The sequence below is a fragment of the Drosophila gunungcola genome (genome assembly GCF_025200985.1).
Source record: "Drosophila gunungcola strain Sukarami chromosome 3L unlocalized genomic scaffold, Dgunungcola_SK_2 000005F, whole genome shotgun sequence".
Classification (NCBI taxonomy): domain Eukaryota; kingdom Metazoa; phylum Arthropoda; class Insecta; order Diptera; family Drosophilidae; genus Drosophila; species Drosophila gunungcola.
Window position 1 is genome coordinate 1221993 of NW_026453180.1, and position 13121 is coordinate 1235113.

Consider the following 13121-nt stretch of genomic DNA (forward strand, 5'->3'; position numbering starts at 1 on the left):
TTAATGTTGTCTTAAACTTTTTTCCTGAAGGCAAAAGGTGAATCATTAAAGAGTAAGAAGAACAAACAATAACAAAGGGGTTTTTTGTATAGAAGTACCTAAACTGACTATATTTTTCGAAGTGTGTCACCTTCAGTTGAATTGCAGCTGAATCCTCGCCGACGTGCTCATTTCACTAATTTAATGAAGACCTTTGCGAGAAAAGCGGGGTAGGGAGGTGAGCCCATTGTCTCCGTTTCTCCATTTCTCTCACTCGAGAGGAGACGACGACGATGGAGTCTTCCTCAGATTGATGATGCGGTTTGGTCGGGCAGCTTTTAAAACTCCACTCCTGGCTCCTTCAACCCGAGTCCCCCGATCCCCTCGTCCCGCCTTTTCGGGGGCCAGGGGGCGGGACGGGATGGGCCTGCATCAATAATTTGTGTCCGCCGTTGAAAATAATTGACCAAGTTTGTCTGTTTGCGGTTGTGGCATTTAATCTACTTGCAGCTGAAGTTCCGAAAGCGACAACTGAACTGCAGCAGCATCAGAAGCAGCAGCAGCAGCTGCCATTCGGAGAAGTGGACAAGTCGACAAAAAAGTCGAGTCAAGTCCCAATCCTCGGGCTCCTTCCTGGCTCCTTGGCTCCATGGCCTGCACTTGGCGTAATTGAAATAATTTTAAGTGAAAAATCTGCATTCAAAAAATATTTCAGCGCACACACAAATGTCAGCGTCAGGCAAAATAAAGAGCACAAGGAGGAGACAAAATACCAGAAGCAGGACGGAATGAGAATCGAAAGTATATGCCTAAAAGAAGGTTATCCGAGAGTCCCTACTTTTGATTTGATGATGAAAAACAAAATATTGGAATATATTGATTTTAAAAACTAAATTGAATTTTTTTTTTATGATCACGTACTTATTTTTAAAATAATTTTTTGTCGCCATTTTAAAACAATTTTTGTATCCTCTAATACTATACAGTTTACTTTAAAGATCCAATAATTTACAACAATTTTACAAAAAAATTTATGGTTTTTTAAAGTTATAAACTATGTTTTTTTGGTGTTCAAGAACCAATGCTTTTATTGCAGAATATGCTTATATTCTCAGTTATCTTTGAAAAACTCAAATTAATCCTTTTTTAAAGATATCAACCAATCTGAAGTTTTAGAAATTCCTTATAGGAAAGATGTATACTTAAAATTTTTGAATTTCATAAATTGTTTGAAAGGTACAAGTATTTTTTAATAAATTTTGTTTGGAAACCTTTGCTAACTCCCCTAATCAATCCATATGCCTAACCTTACAGGTCAGCGACTTGAGCAGACCCAAAAATTTACATGCGCCAATTTGAGGGGATACGGCAAAAAAGAGTCAACAGTTTGCAGCTTTCGCAGTCGCGTCGAACATAATCCTGGGCATTAAGGCAAATTGCAGCATCTGCCGAAGAGACAGGGGCGGTGGTAGGGAGGGCTCACGAGGGGCAAACAGGCCACAATTCGGATCGATCATTGGGGCCCACCATAATTTGCTTAATTCGACGCTCAGTCTGGAATCTCCACCTTTCGTTGGCTTTGGAGCTCAGCACGCGGCTGCCACTCGTCGATCGACTGATGAGGATGATCCGCCCCACCTCCCAGCTACTCCAGGTACTCCAGATACTCCGGCAGATACTCCGGGTACCTCCTCCTTGGCCAGGTGAGGCGGCTTCTTCAGCGGCAGCCTCAATTTGCCATTGCCTGCCCTCGGGGGCAATTTGCAACTGAGTTTTTATGTGTTTTCGTTTTTTTCGAATATATGTTTTTGTTGCTGGTTGCCTTACTTTTCGGTGGCTGTAATTTTTGGTCAGGTTTTAAGCGACCATCCCAACCGGGAATGGCATCTTTCCTCCTTTCCCCTTCGAAACATAGACAAACATATCCCAGAATGTCACAGTTTTTTCCATACGCCCCCCTTGGGGAGCACTTAAATTCGATAAACAAATGGTGGGAAAAAGAAACAAACACAATATGCATGACCTCTCCCAATCGATAGCAGCTCGAATTTCCAGCATAAATATTTTTTGGCAGTAGCAAAACTATGAAGCTCAGCAGCATTTGTGTGCTGCAACTTTCAGTGTGTTCATTTATTTTGTTTCCCATCCGAAGTTCTCATGAATTTATCAAAAAAATATCTGCATAAAGTCTTGTTTGGTATTTGCCATCAATTCTAATTCATGTTCTCCTCCGGGTCGGTATGCAAAGCTATCAGTAACTATGGAAACTACTAAAACAGAATGAAAGTGACAGAAACTTTAACAGGGTTTTCATATACGCTGCTTGGTTTTATTTAATAGCTACTAGTATATTTTTCACAATGTCTGGCTTAGGGCTAAATGGTATTCCTTTTATTTTGTAGATACATTTTATTTTTACAACTTTTGCTTGTTAGTATGGGTGTATTCCAGGCATTACATAATATTAAGGAAAGACTTTCCCTTAATAATTTCACTCTACATCCCGAGGGGACAATAAGCTGGAGTTAATTTCATTGATCCCGATCTCATTGCCTTCTCGGGGGAGAGACTCATTTAATCTCAGCCTCGCCGCTGGCTCATAATTCAGCTCAATATAAATCTGTTAACAAAACGCTTAATCCGCTTTGTGCGCTTTATTTATGGCCATTTGATGGCGCATTATCGCATCAGGCACATGGCACCCATCACGGTTGCCTCCTCTTGGATCCCCATTCCCATCAAAATACTATAGTCTACCCCCAATCCTTCAGCTGGCGCGTCTCATAATTGGATTCGTCACAGCAGTTCCCCCCAAATATCTGCCGTATCCAACGGACTGGGCCATAAATCGCGGGCTGCTTGAAATGCAAATTTTCGGGACTGCGACTGCAGTTTGTTGGCGAGTATCATCGGCAGGGCATCAAAGTGGCAGCAAATGTTTCGCCTGCTGCTGCTGCTGCTGCTGCTCTGGCTGCCCAATTAACGCCATCGCCAAAAAGCTGGAAAGGAATCTGGTGGAGCAGAGGAGTTTAGCAGGGTAAAAGGCAGATTCGGAGCAGCGGCAATCAGAGTTCACTTGAACACCTCGCAATTAAGCTCTGCGGGCGCGGAAAAGTGCGTGGATAAGTGCGGGTGGAGTGAAAACAAGAAATCCAACACAACTCAACACAACACGAAGCGGTTCCATGTTTAGTTTCTTCTCGCTGGCTGCTTGTCGATGCCCAACAAAGGATAATCCAGACTGGCGGCTCCTCCGCTCCAAACTGCACCCACTTTGGCCACCAAAAGTCACTGACGGTGTCAGTTGACAACAACATTCAGCCAGCGAGAGAACAACCCACGCAGGAAAATAAATGCTTTTGACCGAAGGTTAAATGCCCCGACCGCACAGGTTATGAAAAGTAAGGTAAGACTTCAATTTGCTTCTTTATGTTTGCCTAAACATTTTAAATTAAAATATTTCAAATAATAATAGATTAAGCGCTAGATTGTAGAGCTAATCAATTAAATATATTACATTTACTATTTCTTACATAATAATAGCTGTTTGAAGTTATAATATATGATTTCACGTTTATTGAATTACTACACTCAACAGAAATGTGGTGAATTTAAGAAGTTATAGATTGGATTACCTTAAATAGCTATAATTGGCTCAAAATTGGCTATTGGCAAGACAATTCTAATTGTTGGCAAATTGTAGGCATTATAAAATTATTTTAAGTTAATTTTTGGCGTTTTAAGTTAAAATTCTTTTCTCGGTGTATATTCTACTATTCACACCCCGCGGAGTTAGCCAAAACAGTTGGAAATTGCACAACTCTTGGCCATTTGCGATGTGGATTAAGTGGTTTGCTTGCCAGTACTTGGCCAAGAACAGGCGACGCGCTTGTTACCCCCGATGCGAATCTAATGCGACCCGAAATCCTGTCAGCCAATGCGATTGCCCCTCGTTCCATCGAGGGGATTTGGTTTGCATTAATTAAGCGCACTTAAGTGGCAAGTACCTGTGTTCCGTGTCCGACTGTCTGGACCAGGCCAATTAACTTTCGCCCGACGAGGTGAGCAGTTCCTTTAGCATCCACGGGAGCATCCCACAATCAATTAGTCCCGCCCTGCGATATCTCCGCTGATACCTCCCCTGAAAACAGGGAACACACTTAAGGAAAACATCAATGCGAGAAATGAAAGTCTTTGCGAAAAGTGGCAATAAATTATGTCTGCGGTGGCGTCCGCCGGTTGATTGAAATCCTCTCAAAACTCTACTTTTTTCATCATTTTTCTGACTCCGTCTGATCGGTCGGAATTAAGTTCTGTTAACCCGGCAGAAAAACAACAATTGCTGAAATGGACGCAGACGGCTGGCTGCAGGTATGCAAAAGAGCAATATTTCACAAAATGATGAGTTGCAGATGACGCTGCCCAGGGACCGCAGAATCAACAGATGCATAATATTCACAGTCTTCGATGGTCCAGAGCGAGCGGAAAAAGTCTGCGAATAGAATGTGGAAACTTCACAAAACTTCCGACTAGCACAACAATCTTGTCATTGGCACAGTGGATGTGATTGAATATAATAACACAGGTCAAAGAATGATTCCTTTAATTAAATTTAAATTTTTTTATTTTTTTTATGTTATTTCATTAACATAAATTAAAAGAAGTCTGAATTATCCAATTGCGGATTTTTTTAATGGTAAAAATCTTCTAGTTAGACAGGCATTTCTTTGTTTACTCTATGTAAGGAATTTTTCAAAATTTAAAGCCCACTTAGAAGTTCATAGAATAAATGTAAACTTAAATATAAATAAACTAAATTCATTCAACAAGAATAAGTTATATGCTTGTAGCACTAGAAAACCATGAATAAATAATACAAATCAAGAAAATTACAAAATAGGGAGTACAACGCCAATTTCTTTCTTCTTTTTGATGATAAATTCTTCAATTCATTTTTAACCCGATTAACATTATTATGTTAAATATATAAGTTAGAAAAACTATGGCCGATTTGTATACTTTGTATAAAGCAATCCATTTTCTTAACAACAAACACGTATTTAAAATTTAAGCTTGCTTAAAATTAGAATTCCAATTGCTTTTGCTTTTATATCCATGGTCCCATGACTCATCTGGCATGTGGTGGATCCAACTTTTGGCCCCCATCCTCTCCTGCCCCTCCTGCATATGCTCCTCCAGCTCGACTGCTGTTGGTGCATTGTTTACTCCACACAGACCAAAACAAAAATGCAGCCATGGACTGGCCCAGACATCCGAGTAACTCAGGCGATGAGGAGCTGGAAAAGTGAGCTGGGGCTGCTGTGGTTTCTCTTGGCTGCGGGGAAAGAAACTAAATTTTATGGATTTATTGAAAATTGAACGCACTTGAATGGCAGGAAGAGGGGAATGAGGCTGTGGAGCTGCATCTGCCCGCCTGCCTGTCTGCGAAAGAGGTTTGTTTGGAAAACAAATAGACGAACTCCTCTAGAAGATGCAGCGTATCCCAGAAGATGGTGCCAAAAACAGGAGTGGGCCAAAAGGGTGAGTTGCAAAATAAATTAGTCACTTCGTCTCCAGCTCTTTAACAAAGTTAAATAAACATCTATAGATTAACATCAAGTAATTATAAGTGTTTAATACTTATTTCACAACAAATTCCAGAATTTAATTTATTTTTTTATCTCAATTTTATCTTGTTGAAATTAACCCCTTGTTATCATCAAACCGCACCTGTTTTTTGGAAAACTTGTGACTGCCACGCGTTTGGTTGTGTACTGCATTTTGTTTGTTTGGCTTTTGGTTTGGCTTGCCTCAAGTTTTTGGTGTTTTGTTTATGGAAACGCGTGCGGTCAACAACAGCAGCAATATTGAGACGGCAAAATTAACACATGAAAAGATGGCTAATAAATGGGGTTGCAAGTTTGAGTCAATAACTGAGTTATTTGCTTGTTTGAATCTTTCAAGATTTTTACAGCTTGTAAGTATAAGATAAATATAAATAAGAATAATTTTTTTAAAACTTCAAATATACTTTAATTGGTTAGTAAAATAAAACTTATATTTTTTAAAAAGGACAAAAAATGATCAAGTATGAGAATAAAATGTCTAAAGGCCAAATTTTCAAAACCTTAAAAATTGTACTTTTGGCATGTTGTTTTCAATTTGTTTTCAACAAAACTTTCCATAAAATGCTAATACAATTAATATGATCAAAGGCTGGCCAATAAAGATTGTAGATCACACGGCGACAGGTCGAGAAATAATGTGATGCATCCCCAGCTAAATTGGCGCCCGGGCGAGAACTAGTTTGGTGTTCAGGTCGGGCCGGTTCTCGATTTGATTTAGTTGATCTGGCTGCCTTGGACTGGAGTTCCTTGGTGCTGGAGATCCTACACACACCTCCGAGAACGCCCACACAGTTTCCCAGGATGTCGTTTCGACGTCTTCTTCGCTGGAGTCGAGGAATGCGATCGAAGGGACGCCACCCAGCCCAGCCAGCCACGTGGGCAGTCCCCACTGTACTGGTATTCCTGCGTTTTCCTACTCCCTATCATGCACTCGATGTGTGACAACAAACAAAACACTTTGCGAATCGCTTTCATCTGCTCGAAAATAAAACCAAATTCCAAGAAACATTCATTCTTTGTTTTGTGAATAACGTATAAAGTACGAGAGCTCTTTAGGTTTTTGGCTCGGAAAACGAATTGAAAATCGCCCACGCAAAATTGGGGAATGGGAATGGGGAATGGGGTGACCAATTGGCGCCCGGCGACACTCAAAACGATTTAAATCCAAAACGCAAGAGGGGAACATATTCCACAGCAGACCAGACCAGACAAGAACAGAACAGACAGGTGGCCATAATGCCAGAAGAGACCCCCTAAAGTGTCCCATAAATTCATTAATTTGTCGCGCTTTTTTTCACACTCGCATTCGCCATAAAATATTTGTCAGCTTTACGATGGCTTTAATTCTAGCGTCGACGCATTAAAAACTAATGCGGGGAAATTAATACGAATAAATTCTGGGAATTGTGAAAATCGAGGGTGGGAGGGAGGTAAGGAGGAAGGTGCACCCAGCCGATCCTCATGAATGTTGTTATGGATGTTTGGGCATTTAAATTTAGCAGCCACCACGACGAGGCGACGATCACCAGCATTAAGAATCGCCATCAAGCATCAGCCCACTGAACGAGAATGGGACGAGAATGAATCAGCCCGAAATAGAAACTGAAATAAAGCGGCGGCAGTGGCAGCAGCACGATATTTATAGGGATACCCTAATCGGTGGTAGTATGATCGGTTAAGTCCATCAGGTTGCTAAGGAATATACCAAAAAACTTATTGAAAATTATGTTCAAAGTTTTCAATGGTATTTATTCACATTTACTAAACAACTACCAATGGAAGTTTAACTGAAAATGATAGGCATTTGATTGCATACCATAAAATACCATAAACGAGCTGTTAATATGGATTAAAAAATTAAAAAGAAATAAAAAATGATTAAATTGCAAAGAAATTGTCATTGAATAGTAATATTTACAAATTTAATTATACGAATATTACTTTGACTAAACAATTATCAACGGTTTACTGAAAACAATAGGCATTTGTTAACTGCATCTCATAAAATATAACTATCTGTAAATACTGATTTGAAAATGTATAAGAAAAAAGTTCAATAATACAATTTGTAAATTAAGTTTTACTGTAAAATCTTTAACAAATCAATAATTATAATCAATTAAGTTTAACTGAAAATAATATGCATTTGATTAGTGCTGCTCATAAAATTTAATTTTTTGTTAATATTGATTTGAAATAATTGCAACTAAAAGAAAAATGTGAGTCATCACATTACATTGAAATCGTAGCATTTTAGCTGCAAAGACAAATGAGACCTTGTAAAGTGATGTTAACTTACTTTGTTATTGACTAAATTATATACAATAAATGATTGTTTCTGTAGAGCATTTAAACTTTCATAGTTTTGAAATACAAAAATATATCTTGTTTTATATATACAAAATCGTACGATATCTCAGACAGATGCGTTTTGCCCACCTCCCCCATTTGGCCAATCTATTTTGGTGGCCCGTGCGACAAAAGCCAAAACCGAAACAATTTGCAAATGTTTGGACCAGTCTGTTGTTTTGCCTGATAAGATGGGCGGGGAATGGGAGCCCTATTTAGTCCATCAGTCAGTCAGTCAGTCAATCAGTCAATCAGTCAGTCAATTAGCGGCCCACACTAAGCAATGCTGTTTCTTGGCCAGTCTGTCACTTGGCTGTCCCATTAGCCGCCACACTTTGGCTGGGTCACCGGCCCAAAACGGAGTCTTATGTTTTTTTGGGGGCCAATTTTGTGGTGGGAGGGAATTCCGTGGGCGACCAGCTAATCCCACCTTTTAGGGCCTAAGCAGCTTCTTTTTGCGCGGCCTGCAAATTTATGCAAATTGCTGATTGAATTCAAATTTTCGAACTCGAAATTCTCGCGCCGACAAATATGGCAACACGCCTTGCCTACGAAATTAATTCGGTTTGCGAGTCGCCAAAGATAGCGACCAAGCGACCAAAGCGACCAAGCGACAGCGGAGACGCCATGAATCAAAAATTGTATAAATCGTATCAAGATCTTGGCGAGAGTCAAGGTCTTTTCGGCGTGGCCACGGCCCACATCTTGGCTTTTTGAACGCAAAAGGGGGAATCCGCGGATAATAGGTAGTCCGCTGGCATAATTAACATGCGCCAGAGATGCCAACGACTTGTCAGCCGGGAACAAAACAAAAAAAAAACCGAATAAGTCCCGGCAAACAAAGGCAAAAAATTCCCTCGCTGGTGGGTGTCTTGAAATAATCTCCACCAATGGATCCATTTTATTCGGTTTCCTTGGGTATTTCGTATTTCAGTTTCTAGTTACAATGCACTTGCCCGAGACTCCATGCAGGGGTTCCAGATTTCTTACCCCTCGAGGAGATCTGCCGATTAGCCCATGCGTGAGTTATTTTATGATTTCTGCAGTCTTGTGTGGTTGGTCCATAGCTGAGCGTTAAACATAAACATTGAGGCAAAAGAACTCTGATCAAATTAGAAAAACCTGCAGTTTTAAATCCATAACTTTTCTTTCCGCCATCCGATTTCTAAGTGGAATATCTTCAAAGTCTTATGGCTTAACCCTCTAAAAACCTGCATTTAAATGTTGTTTTAAAATTATGAGTTGTTATGTATTACGCAATAAAACCTTAACTAATTCCCGAAAAATAGCTTTGCAGAAAAGTACCCAAAATCCGGCAGATTTAAGTCCATAACTTTTCTATTGAGTATCCGATTTCAAAGTGGTATATCTTGAATGTCTTGGTGCTTAGTTTTCTAAAAAACTGCATTAAAAACTTGGTTTGTGGATTCGGGCCGATTTTTCGCCATTTTAATGATGTTACCCCTTTAAAAATTTCCGAAAAAATCGTCTTTGCAGAAAAGAGACCAAAAACCTGCGGTTTTAAATCCATAACTTTTCTTTTCGCCATCCGATTTCCAAGTGGAATATCTTAAAAGTCTTATGGCTTAATTCTCTAAAAACCTGTATTTAAATTTTGTTTTAAAATTAAGAGTATCCGATTTCAAAGTGGTATATCTTTACTGCCTTGATGCTTAGTTTTCTAAAAAACTGCATTTAAAAGTTGGTTTGTAAATTCGGGTCGATTTTTCGCCATTTTAATGATGTTACCCCTTTAAAAATTTCCGAAAAAATCGTCTTTGCAGAAAAGAGACCAAAAACCTGCGGTTTTAAATCCATAACTTTTCTTTTCGCCATCCGATTTCCAAGTGGAATATCTTAAAAGTCTTATGGCTTAATTCTCTAAAAACCTGTATTTAAATTTTGTTTTAAAATTAAGAGTATCCGATTTCAAAGTGGTATACCATTACTGCCTTGATGCTTAGTTTTCTAAAAAACTGCATTAAAATATGGGTTTGTAAATTCGGGTCAATTTTTCGCCATTTTAATGATGTAACCCCTTTTAAAATGTCCGATGAAATGAAAAGTGACCACAAAACTGCAGTTTTAAATCCATAACTTTTCTTTCCGCCATCCGATTTCAATGTGGTATATCTTCAAAGTCTTATGGCTTAACCCTCTAAAAACATGCATTTAAATATTGCTTTAAAATTAAGAGTTGTTATATGTTACGCAATTAAACCTTAACTAATTTCCGAAAAATAGCTTTGCAGAAAAGTACCCAAAATCCGGCAGTTTTAAGTCCATAACTTTTCTATTGAGTATCCGATTTCAAAGTGGTATATCTGTAATGCCTTGGTGCTTAGTTTTCTAAAAAACTGTATTAAAAACTTGGTTTGTAAATTCGGTCAATTTTTCGCAATTTTAATGATGTAACCCCTTTCAAAACTTACGAAAAACGCGGAAAGATGACCAAAAACCTGCAGTTTTAAACCCATAACTTTTCTTTCCGCCATCCGATTTCAATGTGGTATATCTTCAAAGCCTTATGGCCTAAGCCTCTAAAACCATGCATTTAAAAAATGTATTTAAAGAAGCACTCAAAGGTAATGATGATTATAATAAAAACCCAATTTAGATTAAGATTTATTCTTGTTATTATCAACTTTGATTTCTTTTACCCCGAATCTAAATTTATGAAAACGACGTTTATTATAAATTATAAAATCTTTTTGATAATTACTTTCGAAATTTCTGATTGGTTCTGTTTGCTGCACTATACTTTTTAAAATAATGTCTGGGAAATACATTACTTTCACTTAAAAATATTATTCTAAAAACTTAATTTGGCAAAAATTAAGAAATAGATTTCATCTCAGTTTGATGAGTACTTTCACAATCCAAATGTAAAATTGCTGATTAATGTTAATTTTAGTTCATGTCTAGTATACTTTCACTAAATAATATTATTCTCGGAACTATTCTACGTGACATTATCCTACTTATTAGTACGCGCAACTTCTTAATGAGTTTGTTTCCCATGCTAACTAGACTGGCTATCCCCAAAAAAACACCGTTTAGAACCAAAAAAAAAAATCTCTAATTGCCGCACTTTCCTCATAATCGCGACTGTCGGTCGTGCCCAGTCTTCTGGCCATTTCATTTGGCCCGTTGCAGAAACCGCTCACTTTCGGCTAACAAATCTCCGCCTGACCTCGATGCAGGCCACACACGTAAAAGGGCTGGGAAAATAAAAAGAACTTTTGCGCTTTTCATTAATAAAGTGCCGCTGTCTGTCCGCTCGTCCGTCTGTGCCAGTAACACATATATTACATAGTAATAGACCTGGCCAGCAGGCAAGTAATCAAGTGAGTTGTATACCGTCTACAGTACAAGCGCGAGAGTTACGCGGAGTAACCAGTTACGTTTTATGACCTGGTCAGTCCGTAGATGGCCGGCATTGCGGGCGGCTAATGAAAAGAAATGAAGTCCGAGACCGAAGACCGAAGACCAGTTGCAGTTTATAGTTGCGGCAGAGGAAGTTCTCAAAACGTGAAGAGATTGGGAAACAGCTCCCCTTTTGGCTGCTGGCCATGGTTTTCCCGCAGTTTATGGGCCGCATTTTCTCGGGAAATGCGTTGCAAGTCGAAGAGCAATAACTACGACATGGCTGTCACTTTTGTCGCTTCATTGCGGAAACCATTCAAAAGAAATTTCCCTCATCGCGCGACAAATTTCGGACACCCAAGTGGAGAGGAAGCCAGCTCTAAACGGCGATTACCACGGGGGGTTTGGGTTTGTGTTCAGGTTGAGGGTCAGGTTCAGGTTCAGGTGAGGTGAGAGCTACGCTGATGACAGAACCGAAATAACTTTATTTTACGACTGCTACATGTGGAAGCCCCGAATTTATGTGGAAATAAAACACGATACATCACGGACAGATACAAATAAATACGGCTAGCGACAGTTTATTAATTATGATGGAAAGCCCCATGCTCTAATCCCTTCAAACGAAGTGATGGCGCCACGGGGCTTAAGCTCCCCAAAATCCCTTGGTGGATATTCAGGAAATGCTTGTCCGAAAACGTGCCATAGGCGGAAATTGATTTATAGTGTATAAGCTAAAGGCTGTCCTATTTTTTCAACACTTGGCCAAAATATTAACAAGAGCTGTCCAAACAATCATAAATATTCAAAATATAAAGTAATCAAAATCTAGTCAGCTAAATGATCAACGCGGTAAAGGCTGGATTAAAAGTTACTTTGGCAAACTAATATTTAAACCGATTTGCATACTTTGCCAGTTTAAATACAACTTTTATACATTATGAGTGTAACAATTAGTTAACATTGAAGACTGAACATTGGAAACTTGTCAGTATCTCTGATAAAATATCTTATAAGACGGAAATTTAAACTAATCAAACTCAAATCAGCTAAATGAGTAACTTTATAATAGCCTGAAGAACACTTGATTATGAAGCTGATTTTGCAAACTGTTAAATTAAACAGTTTTCATATTTTGCCTTTAATGTGACTTTTTTCCGAGTGCACATCAATGCAAGCTTATTGATCTTTCAAGAAATCTATGAGATACATTTCCGCCCTTGGACAAATTTGAAAGCTTTACAGCTCTTCTCATGCTATTTCACCCTCTGATAAGCAGCGACAATTGTTGCGGTGGGGCTGCTGCCTTTAGAACATCCCACGAGGCCAGCCAAAAATAGCAAAGCAAAGCCACGGCACGGCCAATAAACCTCAAATGATATGTGCTATATGTGCTTTATATATAGAATAGCGGCGACACATTAAAACAAATTGAAATTACCAAATGCATCTATGAAATTTATCGCACGACACCCAGACTGACTAAAAAGAAACAATGAAAGCGGCAGGAAAGCTACGCCAGGAGACCGAGCGGCGAGGAATTAATTTATGGACATCAATCTCAATACCGCAGTATCCAACAAGCCCATCGCCATCGCCCCTCATCCCAATTCGTCTGCTCTCCTCCAAAATTTGTGTGTTTGTTGTTTTGGGTTGAAAATTTATTTTTAATATTTTTTCGTAGCGATTTTTCGTCTGCATTTACCGCCGCCTGTTGCCATTGTGGGCGGCCAAGCCCGATCCGAAAACACAATAAATTAAGAATATTTATTTGTTTGCGGTAATTGTGCGAATAATTGA

At 39.0% G+C, this 13121-nt stretch overlaps 1 long non-coding RNA gene across 2 annotated transcripts; it reads right to left on the reverse strand.

The window, feature by feature from the left end:
- Positions 1-4943: 4943 nt before the first annotated feature.
- LOC128259222 (uncharacterized) lies at positions 4944-5908 on the reverse strand. Of its 2 annotated transcripts, none has more exons than XR_008268037.1 (3): positions 5710-5908; positions 5365-5463; positions 4944-5314 (listed from the first exon to the last, which is right to left on the reverse strand). It is a non-coding gene; the product is annotated as an uncharacterized LOC128259222 (long non-coding RNA). The 2 variants fall into 2 exon arrangements; XR_008268036.1 differs by having other exon boundaries at positions 5365-5558.
- Positions 5909-13121: the final 7213 nt, after the last annotated feature.